Source organism: Cygnus olor, chromosome 2 (assembly GCF_009769625.2).
Source record: "Cygnus olor isolate bCygOlo1 chromosome 2, bCygOlo1.pri.v2, whole genome shotgun sequence".
Lineage (NCBI taxonomy): Eukaryota > Metazoa > Chordata > Aves > Anseriformes > Anatidae > Cygnus > Cygnus olor.
The window spans coordinates 75,194,425-75,212,318 of NC_049170.1; the positions used below are offsets into that span (position 1 = coordinate 75,194,425).

A 17,894-nucleotide genomic window follows, 5' to 3' on the forward strand; every position below is an offset into this window, starting at 1 on the left:
ATAACATGGTGGTTTCACTGTGTAATGTGAAAGTTTTTAATATCCATAAATATCAAAGCTAATATTAAGATACTCGACTGTATGTTTCTAAAGAGGGAAGGGGAAGGGGAAAGGTATGCTACATGTCTGAAGTTTCTCTGTAGGTTTAGCTCCTTTAAAAACATTATCTTTAACTGCCATACACTACACCTGTCAAAACTAACATACAAAGATAAGACGCAACAAAAATTACGTGACAAAAATGGGAAATAAAATCTGTTGGTTTTTGATTTCCCATTTGATTTTCAGTCATTTTACAGAGCGATTTACCCCTTCTTGGTCCTTCTCATTAAAATATTTTAAATATATAGCTTAATACCAATGCTTTTATGGCTGCAAGGTTAAGATGACTGTGCAAGGAATTGAGGGGATTCAGAGAGGAAATTATCATTTTAAATCAATGTTACTACACATGGTATTTAATACCTTTTCTAATGGACCATATTTTATTATTTTATTTACTGCTTATTTTAGCATTGACTTGAGTCTCTCATATTATTGCAATTTTCCTTTCTCCATGTGACAACACAGGGATATCTGTTCTAGCAGAGAGTAAGTACAGAACAAAACAAACAAACGAAAAAGCATCAACACCAGGAACTTGAAGCTAGTTGAATGTAGCCTACAAATGAAGGACATGCTTGTTTCCATAATGGCAGTAATCAGCTGTTGGAACTATCCAAAAGAGGAATTTCTAAATCAAGAATGGTGTTTGACTGGAAACAGAAATTAAGCCAAGGAAGTCTTTCACTCCAGGTTAGCTGTGACTTCTGATCAGAAATGGTTCCTTCTGACCTTCCCATCTAAAAATCTATTTTCCCTAATCGTTTCACAGCCACCTCCCCAGTGCCCCTAGCGTTGTGCCACAGCAGCACTGGTATCACTGGACATTGGAAGATTCCTCGTATTCTTGAGGCAGACTAAAGCTGTTGCAGCATTGTGGAACAGGCTCCTTCCCTCCCATTACTTCCTGGGAACTTCTGCCTATGGGCTGGTGTATTGGCAAGTACCAGGAAGATACTGTGTTTGTTGGTGTACTGTCTCCAGGCGTTGATCAGCTAGAAGTTGATTTTGATCTGGGGTGACATTTTCTGTCATTTAACCCTTTCTCATCAGGGCTTCTACTTAGTCTAAAGTTTTGGCTAAGATTTTCTGGAACTCTCACTTGAGACAGAAAATCATCATTTTTTTTTTTTTTTTTTAATATATATGCTAAAGACACACTTTGGTGCATCATTTCCTCTGGAATGCTCCCTCCTGATGAGGAATTGAGGTGACATAAACATGAATTTAACTATAAAGCTCTTGTATACGCTATGTGAATGTCCTTGTCAGACAGACAGGTGAGTGTATGACAACGAGCATTAACTTTGCAGCTATTGGTGAAAGGTATTAGTGAAACCAGCAGTACTGTTCATTAATAGCATTTGAGAAAAGTCAAGAAGTGATGACAAGAAAAAGAATTTGGTAGATTTGTTATAAGTGCCTCAGAATAATTACTGAAAAGATATTTGGATGAACTTCTGGAGAACATGGGGATTTGTAAAGCATTTAAGTAGCTAGAAGAAACCAAGAAAGATAACTAGATAAACATCAACAACAGTAACCTCATTCAGAAAAAAAAAAAGTTTGAGATTTTGTAAACCACTGAAAAACAAATATTTTGGTGATGAAAGCAATTACTGGAAAGGTCAGGATTCCTAAATTCTACCAGCTATTCTACCAGCAGCTCACTTTCCATGTATCTATTACAACCCATAAGCTGCAAGTTTTTCAAGAGACTTGGTCTCTCTCCCTCCAGTTTTTTGAACATCTGTCAACTGAAGCATCATAAGAGAAGAGTCAAAATTGCAAATATTTTCTTAGGAACAATAAAATAATTTTCTATTCCACTTCATTGCCATATGAATTTCAAATTATTCTTATTTTAAAATGAACATATTTAGTAGGCCAAGCAGCAAAAGAGGTTGATTTTATAGCTTTGTGGCCATGTAAAAGATATGAGAACCTGTCATCCTCACAGATCCATCATGGACTCAGATATTTTTTCTAAACTAACTGATTCACTGATTCCTTCCTCCCTCCCCCCTCCCCCCCCCCAAAAAAAAAAAAAGTTTAATAAACTAGCATAAAATTATCAATATTATATACCTATAGTTTAAAACTTCTATTAAAAGATTCGGTATACTTTACATGTGAAGATACACACAAACAATATATATTAAGAGGAGAATGTCACTGGAAAAGACAATTACTGCAAAGGAAGAGGTTAAAAAAAAAAAAAAAAAGATTACATATTAACCAGGAAGAATATTCATTTGCAGCTTGTATTCCAGACTCAATAACATGAACATACAACCACAGCAAATGCTAGCTAAAAGAAATATCAGTGAAAAAAATAGAGTTCTAATCAAGGAGTCCTAAGAAACCCGCAGAAGTTAATACAAATTGGTGAATTTCTATAACTTGACTAAAATTATATCTGTGTCCAAGAACAACAAAGATAGGCTGCTCCTCAAGAGATTTCACATTAAAAAAGATCAAACCGGCCAATGTAAGTCTAAGGAAGGAAAGAACTGTCCACGTGTTGACTTTCTACAGTTCAGCTAGGATAGAATGAGGAAGACGGTAAAATAATCCTTTTACACAACTGTTTTCATTCCAGAGGAAAAAAGTACATACTTCTTTGGTTCTCTTGATATTATCAGAAAATTATAGTTATGCAGATAACTTAATCTTTAACAAACATTTAAATCTAATAACTTGTCTTCTGGAAGCTCTAACAAATATTAATCTCAGGGATCTTATGAGCCTTTTCCAAGAATCACTGGGGAAAAGAAAGTGATCATATTTACGACTATTGTAAAGGACACAAATTCAATTTCTGCAGCATGTAAATGTGCTAAAATGCAATACAGCACAGTGTAACAATATTAGTCCAGATAGTTCTGTTGGCTGATGAGACCACCTTCACACAATTCTGGCTTACTGCAATATATGAAATGGATTATGAACCAGAAAAGATCACACTGAATTAACATTCTATACTTGTTTCTTTAAATCTAAATTATTTGTGTCCAAAATAACCCAGTTGGAAGTGTCAGGGGGTTAACAAATAGTTCAGTTACAAGAATGAAAGAGGACAGCTTAATGACAGCCTGTCCTCTGGATCTTAAAAGGAAACATCTCTGTCCAGAGATGATTTTCAGCACTTTAATCAATGTTACAGTTCAGGTATCACTAACCTTTCATGCTATATGCCCTGGTGCAAATACATGCTGTAAAAGACCAAGCACAACTGGCACATTAATCACAGTATCTACTGTTAAGCTTCATCTTTTAAGGAAGAAGCAAAAGGAGCTAGAATTTAGATTACAGAAGAGATAAATTAGGTAAATAGTGTATTAATAACTTAAGTGATACAGAAAATTGAAGAAAGATAAAACAAAAAAATCAGATAACACAGTGACTTTTTTATAAAATAAGACTACAATTTAGATAGGTCTTTGTCTGGGAGGAAGTCATGTTATTTCTTATCTTTGAAAATAAGGGTAAAGTGGGATTTATCTCCTCCTGTTAATCAAGAGCAAATTAAATCCACTTTACCGTGCTGTAAAGAAATCCTTCTTAACAGACTTTCTTTAAAGTATGCTTTATTACTTCAGATACCCCTGACATTTATTTGTACAGACAACTGTAATCACTTTTGTATATGGATATATCAGCAGAAATATGCAGAACGTGTTATATTCTAGCAACACTTCCTCAGTACAGTTTTAAGTGAATATTTCAGCATATACTTATTTTTTTGGTCTTTATAACGGTTGGAAAGTTTACACTGTGCATCATTTCTTTTGAAACTATTAAAAACTTTCAGTGTGTAAACTAGCATTAAGGCAAAATAATTAATTTTTATTTTCATTATAATGTCAAAAAAAGTTAAAAAAAAAATTGTTCAGTTTTTCCCCATCTAGATGTCTATAAGATTTCTGTTGATCTTTTGTTCAGCACAGTCACAGAAAAAAAAAAAAAAAATCCCTTTCTGAAGTCTGAGGTTGTATTTTCAGTATAATCTACTGCACTTCCCATGAAGACCATATAAATTTCAGTATAATGATCATGAGTTGTATCCCCCTGAGTAAATGTTAAAATGTAAGAAACGCCGCTACTAGATTAAAAACAAATACAGGGGAGACAAAGGCTACAAAATGAATGTTTCTTTCATACAGGTTTCAGGGTTTTCCTTAACAGGGCATATATACTTCATGTGTGGCTGGAACTAAAAGACGTACGTCTCATGAATAGTTGTTTTTGCTAGCTCAAAATAGTCCTATAAGCCTACTACAGCACACTGTATGCACATCAGCCATTATCTGTAGAATACCAGTGATTCAGATGTTGGAAGGGAAGGGAAGGGAAGGGAAGGGAAGGGAAGGGAAGGGAAGGGAAGGGAAGGGAAGGGAAGGGAAGGGAAGGGAAGGGAAGGGAAGGGAAGGGAAGGGAAGGGAAGGGAAGGGAAGGGAAGGGAAGGGAAGGGAAGGGAAGGGAAGGGAAGGGAAGGGAAGGGAAGACGTGCATGTTTTTGTAAGCAAAGAACCAGGCAAAATAAAAGTAATAAGTATTTGAAAGTTAACTGATTTTCTGTTGTATTGTCAAGGAAACCTAAGGAGTCAGCCATGCACAAGTTAATACTAACTTTATAAATTCCTTTGCTGGGTTTTAAAGGTAAAAAAGCCCTTATTATCATAGAAGAAAAAAAGGAGTTCTGAAGGTCTGTTTTTTTTTTCTTTTTCTTCAGTTGTACATTTTTGTTACCTTCAGTGGCTGCTGTTAGGGTTGCCAACATTATTTTTATTTTAATAGGACAGATTTTCAGCATTTGAAAAAGTGTAAATTTACATTGCACAATGCATAAGTAAGGATGACATACGAGTACGATCAACATAGCCCACTATCATTATCAGTGGATATATCTGAGAAATTGTAACCAAAAATTACTTTTCAGATTTTGTACAAATAGCACACTCTGAACTTCATTCACGTTGAAGCATTTCACTACATTCCATCTCCAATTCTGTTTAACCAGGAGCTCATCAGTGCTAGAAGTAAAATTTTTGATGCATTATTCAAGTTTGGGAGAACTCAATAAAGCTACTTCAAACAAATGACTCCTGTTCATTTATGATACTGCACAGTGAAGAAATAGTCAATATAGACATGAAGACAGAGAAGCAGCATACCTAACAAGGTAAAACACTTTCAAATCCTTCTTGTAGTAATCCTCAGAAGCATGAAACAGTTTGTTTTCCTGAAAGAATCCCTCTGAAATTCAGATACTCTCAAACCTCCAATAATACTTAGGCTACTATCAGTGCACATATGATGGGAAAGTTGGTTTGGACTGGCTGAGCATAAGCAACCAAAACAGTATCACTGACAAAATATTTACTAGAGAAATTACTTTAAAAGGCTTGAGAAACAAACTGCTAAGAAGTTTGCAGAATTTTCTGCATTCATTCAAGTCACAGTGCTGTAAGCCAGACTTATGCCAACTACAGTAAGAGAAACTGAGTATCAACTCAAAATTTTATCTGCAGCCAGGAAGCACAGAGGTGTAGGTGCTTTAACTATAAAATTTCTCATTAAATATTTCTAATTTTCAAGTGACTCTGCTTTTGTGTAACAACATAGGTCAAGTTTGACTTTATTCATATTTGATACCAAAACACCCAAATGCTCCCAGTGCTTTCAAAACACTTTGGCTGCTGCATATCAGGCATCCACACACAAAATATTCTGTAACATTTGTAAGCTGTCCAATAGCTGAGAATGCTCCCTGAGAAATACGTTGTTGAAATATAGTAGCTCTGAAAGGAAAAGAGAAAAAGAAAAAAAAACACTTCTTCTTTTTTAGTTAAAACTAAAACACAATGTTTTCTGACTGGCTGTATTCTATTATTGAAAGCATCTTCTGGACAAAGAAAGATTCTACTATGCAAGTATGGAGAAGAAGGGCTTCTGAAGAAGAGAAGAAGCTCTTTATAGCCATGCCACTACACTGTTCTAATAGAAGGAGCTTCTCATGCAAGCCACTCTGCTGGAAGCTCTGATACTATTCATGCTTTAAACACCCATAAAACAAATCAGCTCATTTTAATTCCTTTTAATTCTAACCATTATATTTAACTTGTGATTGTAACAGTTAACTGAAGATGAACGTTTTCCTGAGACTGTCTCTGCCTTGACATTTATAGGATTCGCTTTAAATGCCACTGTGTTTCCTTAATAAGATGATTCTTTTTCAATCAATATTTATATGCACTATTAAAGAGTTACTACATAAGGCCAAAACCATCCTGCAATAGAGTGTTCTTTTACTATTGCATAGACCTCTACTCAGCAATGCACTGTGAAGATAAAGCAAAGTGTTTGGGACATTTCACTTTCAAAATTCACACCTCTGTCTTGAGTAACTTCATTACGAAGTAATGCAAGTACAAAGATGTTACACAGTCAACAGGACATCTGACTGAGACTTCTTTGCTAGAGTAGACTAGAGCAGCCAGTGAAATTACATACTTATTTGAGCAACCTGTTGCCTGCAGGAATGGAGAGTTCAAAGACTGACAGAAAGTCCACTTCAAGATCTGTTATTGCAATCCCTTATAATATAGTGTCTTTACACAAATGTGTACGCACACAACTATCTGAGGAACCGTATATTCATCTTCTTAAAGATGTACAAGAAAGAGAAGCCTTTTTGGAAAGAAAAAAAAAAAAAGCCATAAAAAAACCTGTCAACTTGATCCCTTCTTCCGAGCAATTTTAAAATACATTTTTTCAATAAGTTTTCATTAGCAAAAACTACTAATAGTTCACTATATTTTTAGATTTTAAAGCTGAGTGTATCTTTGCCATAAAAAAAAAAAAGATTAATCATTGATCGACATTACTGTATGTTGGCTAAACCATTCAAACATTTGCCATTACGTTTAATTTCTGAGAGGTACTGTATACTGCAGGCTCTCCTGTGTCCCCAAATGTTCCACGGTCATTCCTGATATGGTAGACTCAATGTTTGCATACTTAATAAAGCCAAAACCACCAGTTTTACTGTTGCTGCTCATGAATGTTGTAGTTGAGGAGGCAAGATTTATTAATTTTTAATATAACATTCTATAGCATTGAATAGTGTCATTGCCATTTCTTGCATGAATTTATCTGAAAAGTAAGTTATTAGTGACTTTTACACTGATCCTTTCTATATCAGAGAAAAATACAGTTTCGTCTGAGCAGAAACAGAATCTGTCAGCTGCCCTTCAGCTAAGACACAAATACATTCTCTGACACTGAAAAACTGTGTCTGTTTTGTAATTTAGACTGCTCACAGTCAGGTATTTCAGGCATAACTAGTGAATTGTCAGTTTATTACATTTCAAATCTGTTTACTTCTATCAAATTTATTGCACCTTTCATCAAAATAGGAATGTTTTTCTTACACAGCAAAGTGCCTTTCAAATATCATACCTTCAAGTCCTGCAAAACTCTCTGAAATGTTGGATATTTAAAGTGGTACGATAAAATGTCAGCTGGTCTTCAAAACATATACAAATCATAGATCCACTTTCAAATCAGACTGTCTTAAATTAGGTACTCAAACCTCTATTTCAGAGCTGTAGATTTGAAAGCACTTAAGAATTATCTGAACTCAATATTTTTGTTTGCTGATACCACTGCATAATTTCACACCAGCTATAAATTCAGACACTTCGTGCAGCTTGTAACTAGGACAGCTACTGCCAAGAGTCTTTGACAGAGAAGTCTGCCCCAAAACAGTCTTTAATAATTTCTTCAGCTGAGGAAACAATTTGTTCTGCTTTCCTTGTTCATTTTCTTATTCATCACTGGCTAAGTCCTCCTAAGTTTCTTCTTCCCTGAGGCCTCACAGGTCACTTGGTCCCTGTCCTATATAGGACATCTTGAACAATGTACACTATGTCAAAATTTAGGAAGCGCTGCTATATGCAGCAGAGAAACTGATAGGAATCTGTGTGAACGGATGGAGAAAATTCTTGAACACTTATGTTCAAGAAAAAGCTGTGGGAAAGTTCTACAGAACAGGTCAGAAAGAAAAAGGGTAAGAAATTGGAAATAAGAGGCTCATACTGCTGAACAATTAGCATTTAGATTAAGTGAGCTCTCACAGTTTAGGTGTCACAAATGAGCAATGTGAACACAAAAAAAATGTGTGATTGAGAGATGCAGATGCAAAACCAGCCGCAGAGTTTCACTGCTGATTCCCACAATGGCATGTATTTAAGAAACCAAAGGCCAGAGGATGATGACTGATCAGTGGATGCACCCCACACTAGCTGCCATTTGACATTTTATCATCTTAGCTACAGGTATGTGAGAATCAGTGACTATAGTGGCATGTATCGCTGTATGACAAATTGTGTGCCAATTGTTTCAAGCAGGTTCATGGGGCAATTATCCCTCTTCTTCCCCATCTTTCTGAGGAGAAAGTGGGATGTGTAACTGATGGCCAGGGACATTTTGTTTTCTTAAGATCATTATGAAAGTGTACATCGACATTGTAGCTTGCTTTGTTGTTCTGTAGGAAAGACAGACTTAATCTGATCTCAAAAAACACTTTATGTGCCCTCTTCCAGGACAACTCCCCTGCTTTGTGTGCTCACTTATTTGTTATGGGCTTTCCTGTAGTGCTAGTGACCTGCCGTAACAAGAGACACAACCTTTGCTGGGAACTGTGCTATAAAAGCACCAGAATACACAGCAAAAAACAGCCCTGTTTGCTTGTCTGTGGAAGATTTTTGAGCTTCTTTAACCTGGGACAAAGTAAGAATGATCTCAGATTGGTTTTGCTGACATTTGCACTGACCAAAATTGAAACCTTACGCTCTTAAAACCATCAGGTCACTCTACTCAAAAACTAATGCAAATAAATGGACTAAAACTCTGCATTTTCAGGCATCCAAAAGCTTTCAAAGCCATGAGTTCTAATAATGCAACACTTAAGTGATCATTTAACAGAGTTATTAAAAAAAAAAAAAAAAGATCAAGTAGGATGATCTAATGGATTTAAAAATAAGTAACAAAATTCACCACGTAACACCAAAAAAGGCTTTTACAGATAACGATTTTTTTCCCTGATTTTGTAATGGTGCTGATGGTCACATTTATCTGCCCAGTGCAGTACCAGATTTATTTTGATTCTTCTCTTCCCTAGTAACAGTATAAAGTACATGGTAGCTATATACCAAATTGAGTATCAGTTCTGTTAGTTGAGCTTAGGAATCCACAAATTCTAAACAGTGAAATGCTAAATAACAGAGTAAGCACATATCATCACTGCAGGGCCCGACAAACAACTGGATATTTATCCTGGAAATTAACTGCATTTTAGGCAGTCCTAAATGGGTGAAAAAGCAAATCTTAGATATGTAAATCCATAAAACACATTTTATCTGCTTGCAAAGATGTGTAGTAGCTAATTAAACAGTATAATAAAAGGATTTTATCTAATGCATTTATGCCCAGTAGTTGATCAGCAGTTGATCAGCAGTTGATCATTTCTTTTTATGTGGCTTTGCTTCCTGACCTGATCCTTTTTGGAAGTGGGAGGAATTGTTATTAATTGTGTGGTAAATTGCTTTAGGATGTTTTTATTCTAATTGTTTTATTGTTATTTCTTGCTAAAACTGTTTTTACTGGAACCAATATTACACAAATCCACTGAGTGACTGTGGGCAGAGGTTACTCTTCACAACAGGAGTAAAACGCATCTTACTCCTTTCTGTAACTAGTTACAGAATAGCTGGTAATTAAAATCTAAAGAGTCCAAACTGCAGCTCAAGAAGTCTAGTGAGTTAATTTAACCATTATGATGGCTTGAAGACAAAGACTGAGAAAGACAATAAAATACTGACAATTTTCTCCACTTGCCATTTATTCCGCTCACTGAAGCTCACACCCCAAGTGAGCTAATTGAGCAGGAACTTCTGTAGAAGTGGCACTTTGCTGTTGGTTCATTATTATCTCTGCCTGTCTGCATTCCACTGCCGCCCTTTCAGGTGGAAAGCTTCACGGGGCACGCATTTTGAGGACAGCTGTGGAACAGTATTTGCGAACTGAGATATGCCTGCAGAAGCACCCTCCCAGTTAGTCTCTAGCTGCCGTGCCATCTGCTCTAATTCAGTGCAACCTCTCTTCTTCTCGGCACTTGGCTTCCCATTGAAAGTAGGATATTACACCAAATACAAGAACAAGTACCAAAGATGGCATTTCAGTTTGCCTACTGCTAATAAAACGCATACTGGCAAAGTTATTTTAACTGCCTGCATATTTGCATGGCAACACATACTGAATTATCTATAAAAGCCTTACTCTATTGCACAGAGGACAACTGTACCATCCATAAAATAAGCAAGTCAAGTAAGACAGAACAGGAAAGGTGACCTTAAATGCATTCCTTACTGAAGAAATTAATAATACTCCTTTAGGAGTTAGGATGATCGTATTAAATTCAATATGTAATGAATGAAGTCGATGTAAAACGTTAACAGAAATTTATTAGTATGGGAAAAGCGCTTGAGTGCTCTGGTAACCATGGGAAGGTAGAAATAACTATGGTAATCATAGGCACAAAAAATATAAGAAATTACTACAGTACCTCATCTGTGCTGTTCCTGTAGTTCTGGAATTTATCAAATTTGACTCCTGCTGAATTTGACGTGGTGCCTGTTGCATCAGTTCTCACTCCTAGACCTAACAGCCACTGCTGCATATTCCCTGCACCTTCCCGAGCTGTCCCTGTGGCCTCACCCACTCTTGCTTGTCCTTTTACACAGACAGGCAGGAAACAGCACAAACTCTTGCTGCCTCAGACCAAGTGCAAACTGAGGGATCAGCTAGCTGCCGTCAGCTTTTGGACAAGCTGAGCATCAAGCTCCTAGCTGCTGGAAGGCCCACTGACTGGATTTGGAGGCAGCATGCTGCCTCTAAATCAATTTATTTTTTCCCCATTGTAAGAAATATTTTTTTATTATTATTATTTTTTTAATTTCTAGTTGTCAGTTAAATCATATTGAAGATACTAGATAAGCTCAAACATAATACAGGAATACACAGATAGATATACAAAGAAAAAATGGATGCACATATCTCATTTCCTAAGGAATGTAATTAAAGTTTTTAAAGAAACACTGATGTCATGGCTGGAATTTGAATTCATTAGGGAAGAAAGTAAAAACATAAAATCACATTGTATTTGTAATTGAGAGCTTAAATTGTAATTGTTGCTTAAATTCTTAAGATCATTATTGTCACAGTTATTTCAATGGTGAAAAGATTACTTGACAGTTAGCTTTGTTCTGCAGGGAGCACCTTATATTTCCTTTACAAACCTTTACTTTCAGATCAAATCTTGTGTTTCATAGGCCAGCATGTTCTTGAAAATTTGAGGAGGTCACTAAGTCGGGTCTTCCTAGAGATAGTGGAAGACATTCACTTCTGAAAGAATACTTTTAACAACGCAGTGTTTGGGTTTCAGAGGGAAAAAATGCTCTTTCAGTCCATCAAGACCAGAAAAAGCCACCAGGGAGGTATGTCAAAGGATGATTTTAAGTGTTCAAAGATAGTGGGCTGAACTGAAGTTGCATCAAAAGCTTAGGCTAACAGGCAAATTATTTTAGAAATTAGAAGAGGGGAATTGTTTGAGGCTACTTCTCTGCATGTCAAATTTATCATTAACCCATTCTTTAGTTTTCAGGAGAGTGAGATCTATGTGACGTCTTCACTGTCTTCATATCTTTCTTTCTTCTCCCGGGCCTCCCATTTTGATAGGGATTAATACTGTTTTGTTACCTGCACGCAGGCGTACAGGGAATTAGATACAAGGACTATATACATCTGTATACAAGGAGTATATACATCTGTAGCCAAGGGCTGCCTCACACCTCCACAGGAGTAGAGGCACGTACTTTCTCTGACACTGTGCTTATCTATATGGGCTCACCACCTTGTTCTGCAGCTTTGTCACCCCTAATGACTTACACGGCTCAGGCTTCCACCGCAGGCTATGGAGCAGCATTTTCATAACAACCCAGTGTACATGAAGACATGGTAAGGGGCAGCTGGCTCAACTAGGTATTTTTGTTTGGTGTCATGGGGACTCCGCTATGGAAAAACTCATAGGTACAAGGATGTTAATCAGTTGAACTCCTCTGATTTTACTGAAGCTGGACCAAAGCTGCTTTTCAACATATGGAAGAATAGTAAGAGTAATTAAGTTGCCAGATGGAACTATTAGACACTGTTTTACACATCTCATTTAACTCAATATATTGAATTCAATGTAAGTCAAATACATTTTGGAAAATATTTCCAGTATATTTTAAAGACATCACCAGTAAAAGTATGATGCCTATTTCTCTGAATAACACATTATAATTGAAGGTAGTACCCATAGGTTGTATCTATATAAGCGCACAAAATATTATACGGGTCAAAATATAAAAATACTCCATATAAAACCAAGCCACATTCTAAGAACTAGGATTTGGGGAAAAACAGAGAAAAGAGTTTTCCTTGCAGAGAAACTTTGATTCAGTTATCTGATGAAGCAGTCAATTAGCAATTTTACATCTGCAAACTTACTTCTGTGCAGCCTTCATACACCTACTAAGTGTTCAAAATGAGATTCTCCTTCTCCACCTTCCCCAGTTAAAATCTTCTTGCCCTATCCTATGTGGCAATACAGGAAACAGCACTTATTTGTTCACCTATAGAAAGCCTTCCTTAACCTAAGACAAAACGAAATGGTCAACCTACCGGAAACATTAATTAGCTATGCTCTATTTGGTCCAGAACTACTTGTCTGAGAAGGCTGCAGACCTCCCTGGAATCCACCTGCTATGGCAGTCTTGGTGGGGTGGCACAGGAGACCTTGTGCAGCTTTGTAGCCCCAGTTACAGCCTGGGTTATCACAGCATTAGGAGTACATTTGCTGCTAATATGCTCGGCAGAGAAACAGTTAATACTTTTCTAACGCTACCAGCTTTTTGTCAACATCATATTTCAAAGGATGCAGGCAGATGGCATCACCTGCAAAGCTATTGTTTTAGTTTGTCATGAGACAGAGCTGTACCTGGAGAGCATTCTGAAGTTACCATCAAACAGGTTAAGTACAGAGCCTGCGTGTTTGACAGAAATAACTTAAATACTTCAACGAATAAAATACAGTGTGTTGTTTTTTGGTTTTGTTTTTTAAATAGCTGAGATGTCTGAATCCATGTGGGGGTTTCAAACACTAATTTTCCTTAAAAATGTTTTTGTAAAAGCACTTCATGCAAGCGTTGTCAAGGTCAGATAGGAGGCGTCTGAAGTGAACAAATGTAATAAAAATAATTCTGTACCTTTTAAAAACTATATTAAGAATCTATATCACAGGCTGTCTTACTTCTCTTATTTTGGCTACCTAATTATTCTAGTGTCTCTACAATGATAAAAATTCTTTGCTGAGCATTTATTCAGGAGATGTCATAACGTGCAATATTTTAATAGCCACCTGAATTAAAACGTGGGTTTGCACAAAACAAACAAACAAACAAAAAAAAAACTAGAATTACTGCAGAATGTCTGCAGTAATCCAATTATGATATTGGTTACATATACCTAAGAGTTCTTGCCTTGCTCCTTCTTTAAATGAGTTTCTCATAGGTCAGTCTATAGTATACAAAGATGGAAACATCTACCAGGGTACAAATAGGTTGAAAATGCAGATTGCTATGCAAATATTCTAGGTCTTTTTGTGCTACTAGAACTGTGTGTTAACAGCATAAAGCCTCAGGCTTCTTCCTCAGTATCTAATGCATTTGAGAACTATTGTTTGCTGCAGATGTGACCCAGATTTCTTGGAATGAAGCAGAAGGCTCCTTAAACCTAATACAGTAGCATTACTGAGCTACATAACCTCTTCTGAATGCATGGAAGATGCAGAAAGATGAAAAAAATACAAATTATATGCAAAAGTATATGCAAAGAAGGAGAAAGCACACAGAAATCAAAATGCTAAGAATAAAAGCCGATAATAAGGACACCATCAGGATGGTGGGACCACACACATGCACACCAAGAAGATGCCCTGCACATCACGGACAAGCTCTGCCTAAGCAACAGCACAAGAAACAGCCTGGCTGCAGATATAAACAGAGGCAAGCACACAATTTTCTGCCATTTTGAGTGGTAACTTACTGATGATAGACTACTGAGTTGGCCATATTTTATGCAGTGCTTAAAGCACTAAGGACTAAAGGTGGCTGTACATAACTCTCTCTTATACATTGTACCTGCTTAATTATAAAGGAAATAAAATGAATCTGTGCTTTGTTGATCAAGCCCTCAACTGGGTGCATAAACTGCTCTTGTGTGCCACTGTATTACAAGGAAATAAGCACTTTTTGATGAACTACTTCTGATTTTAGACATACCCTTCAAGAGTTTTCCCATCGTGAGACATTTAATATTACAAATCTTTCCTCATAGATTTCTGTTTCACACTTTCTGCCCTTTTACTCAGCCATTTCGGGTCTACTCTTAACAGATTGAGAAATAAATGCAGCCCAAAACATCCCCTGGATTAGAATCTAAAAAATTGTATGAGGAGATGGTTAAAATGTAACTTTTGTCCATTACACTTTTCAGAGTTCAAAAGTGTTCCCACACCTCTGAGAGACAATACTGAATCATCTGTAAAGAGCCCAAAGATAAATTTTAGACCAGTAATATTGCAGAAGGTAACTCATCCGAGATGTAGGGAGAACAAGGGGTTTAAAGTCCCTGCTTGGCCTAATTTGGCACAGAAACCCAACCTGCCTTTGCAAGTGTGGGTAAGTATTCTACCAGCTGCACTACTGAGCCATTTACAATTCCTCTCTATACCAACGACCTTTTAAATTTTTATAAAAATTTAAATACCTTCCTTGGAGAGACTTAGGCTGTAATAGTACGGAGTTAAAGTTACTTAAAATGAGAGCTGGGTTAAAGCCAAGGCAAATAGGGATTCACATTTTATTTTCTCACATCCCAGAAATACTCCTTAACCACTGTGCTAACCTCTACTTTGACAGCTTTCTTCCCATCTCTCTCTTCCACTGTTCTAGGCATAGAAAATGTCTTGAAGCAATGGCAGCTCTACATCAGAACTCGCTTTCATTAATCAGAATTTTCTGCCTCTCGGCCCCATCATTACACCTAAGTGTCCTGGACCACATCCATCAGTGTGCATGTCCTGTTTGCCTGCATAGTTATCAGGCTGTCACATACAATAAATATCCTCTTTACACCAATGCATGAATATATCATGAGGATATAAGCAAACGTTTTGTGACACTTGTGAGGAAAAGCATGTGCAAGTACAGTCCATAACCAGGAAAGTTTACTTTCCATTTCTGTCCTGACTTCTTCCATAATATATGTGTATTAAAGCAGAAACAATGCAAGTAGCAGAAGCACTCAGCAGACATCATGGCACAACTAGACTGGTAAAATATAATTGACTTCAGAAAAAAGAAAACCTAAATTAAATTTTGTACTCCACATTTAGCCTCTACAATGAAGCCATAATGATCTCAGTGTTGTGTTACTATCACCATCTATTTGGCCCATCTGATATGTTTTGATGTTAAGCTATATCTGGATAATGCATTCGCACGAGCCAAAACCAAAACGAATGCATTGGTATCAGGTGCAGTATTGATCTACACTGGTAGTCCGAAATAGAATATACATAAATATTGCATATTGAAAAAAATGTACTCTGTAATTTTACAAGGCAAGCATTTCATTTGTTGTAATAAATTCGTAATCTGACAGATTGCAGACAGAGCAATGTTTACAATATTTTAAGGTTCATCTTGTTTCCTTGTTCTTCTGTGTTGTTTTGGCAGTGAGACATAATTCATGCTTTCCTTTCTATCCTACTGTAATGGCAGTGCAGTAAATTATACCTGAGGTTATTTTAGCCAATCAGGAACCCTGATTAGTTGTAGTCTAATTAAGGAATAATGAATGGGGAAGTGACAAATTTCCCCTTCCTCATTTATTTTTGTAATTAAATTGCATACTGTGCATCAATCAAATAATCTACATTATTAGAATTTGCAAACTTTTTTTTGGAACCCACGTGTTGCTTTGCTGGCAGGAGCATTTATCAGGTTTTATGGCCAGCTGTCAAGAAATCATAAGGCACAGACATTAAGCTATCTATCTGATAAATACCCTCAAGGAAAGATCGAAAATAATCAGCCATAGCTGTTACAGGAATGCCAGAGCAATGTGCAGGGTTTTCACTCAGTGTGGAAGAGGGTCAGAGCTTGATGTTAAGATAATTATTTACGTTCACAGACAACTACTAAGGCCAATGATTCTCCCAAGCTCTTAAACTTCTATAATTTCGTCTGTGGCATTATTTGTCCTTCTGTTAGTCTTGATATGCACTGAAAAAGTCATAGAATAGATGGTGTGCTGAGTAAATTAGAGGTGACAATCTCTACCAAAATAAATAAATAAATAAATAAATAAATAAAAATGGATAAAGTCAACATTCCACATTCCTAAGTTCACAAGCAACAGATATAATGTACTTTGGGGGCCTACGTCTTATGGAAGAATTAGGAAGTAGTAAATAAGACTCCTTAGAAATGTTCAAATACAGGGATTTGCTTTTGAAAAATTTCTACTTTTCCAAGGAAAAAAAAGTACCAAAATAAAAGAAATCTAACTTTAGCCAAAATGCATCATTGCTTAGTTCAAATATTTCCTTGATGTCATATAAGTGGAATTCAAGACCTACAGAATCTCTTTCTTGTTCTAATGGGACGTCTATCTGCTCATCTGTCCTGTACTCCCCAGGCTGTTTCACAGCCCCTTTCCATAGTGGGTGAGACTGTCATGGCCACGAAGCATCATGCTGGGGGAGGAAATCCAAATGGCATTTGTACCTTTCGGAGTAAGGAGGCAAAAACTACAACATCATGTGACCTTTCTGACTTAAATAGTTTCCATTTTCAGGCATTTGTCTAGGGAATATTTTGCTTGACCTATTTATCTCTCTTTTTACATTCCTTCATGAAACCAAATTCACTAAATGTTTTCTTCAGCTGAAATCACATTATCACAAGAAACATATTTCCATCAGGAAAGTTTTGATCAGTGCTTCTACAACCCATTCTGAAGTTGACAAAACTAACTCATTCTTGGTAGTTCACAACTCTTTTCAGTTCCCTGCTTATGCAAGGTGGACAGTTTATATGCTTAGTATTAGTTAAAATTCAAACCCTTCTGTTTTTACATTTTTTAAATTTATTTATTTATTTTTCCCTTTTTCATTAGTATCTCATCATGCCCAAAGCTATTGCTGCAGTTGACTGACAACTTTAAAAGTGGGATAAAAATAGCAATGATAAAAAATTCCAACATAGAAGCAACATGAATGCATAAGTCATCAGGACTAGCTATGGATGTCTACTATCAAAAATAAGCTGATCCAGCTATGTATGTACGTATGTATGTACAGCATTAGTGGCTGACCAGCCTCTCATATTACATAAATAAATATATAAATATGTTTAAGTGAAAAGATATAGTGACAACAGTCATTAGAAAGTCACCTCTGCTACTGAAATAAAGCTAATCATGTCTCTCTCATCCATTCCCTTTCCAAGGTATCATGGTACGGAGTCATATTTTTCTTGAAATTGCTAAAATATATTTGAGGCAGAAATAAACACTGTCCTTATAATTTAAAATGAGAAAGACCCACACTACAACTCTAA

At 36.3% G+C, this 17,894-nt stretch overlaps 1 protein-coding gene across 1 annotated transcript in view; it reads right to left on the minus strand.

The window, feature by feature from the left end:
* The window catches only part of CDH12 (cadherin 12), a 542,156-nt gene extending 525,197 nt beyond the window's left edge, over positions 1–16,959 (minus strand). Inside the window, exon 1 of the mRNA XM_040548890.1 lies at positions 16,913–16,959. The gene's annotated coding sequence lies outside the window, so the exon portion shown is untranslated. The remainder of the gene's footprint in view (positions 1–16,912) is intronic.
* Positions 16,960–17,894: the final 935 nt, after the last annotated feature.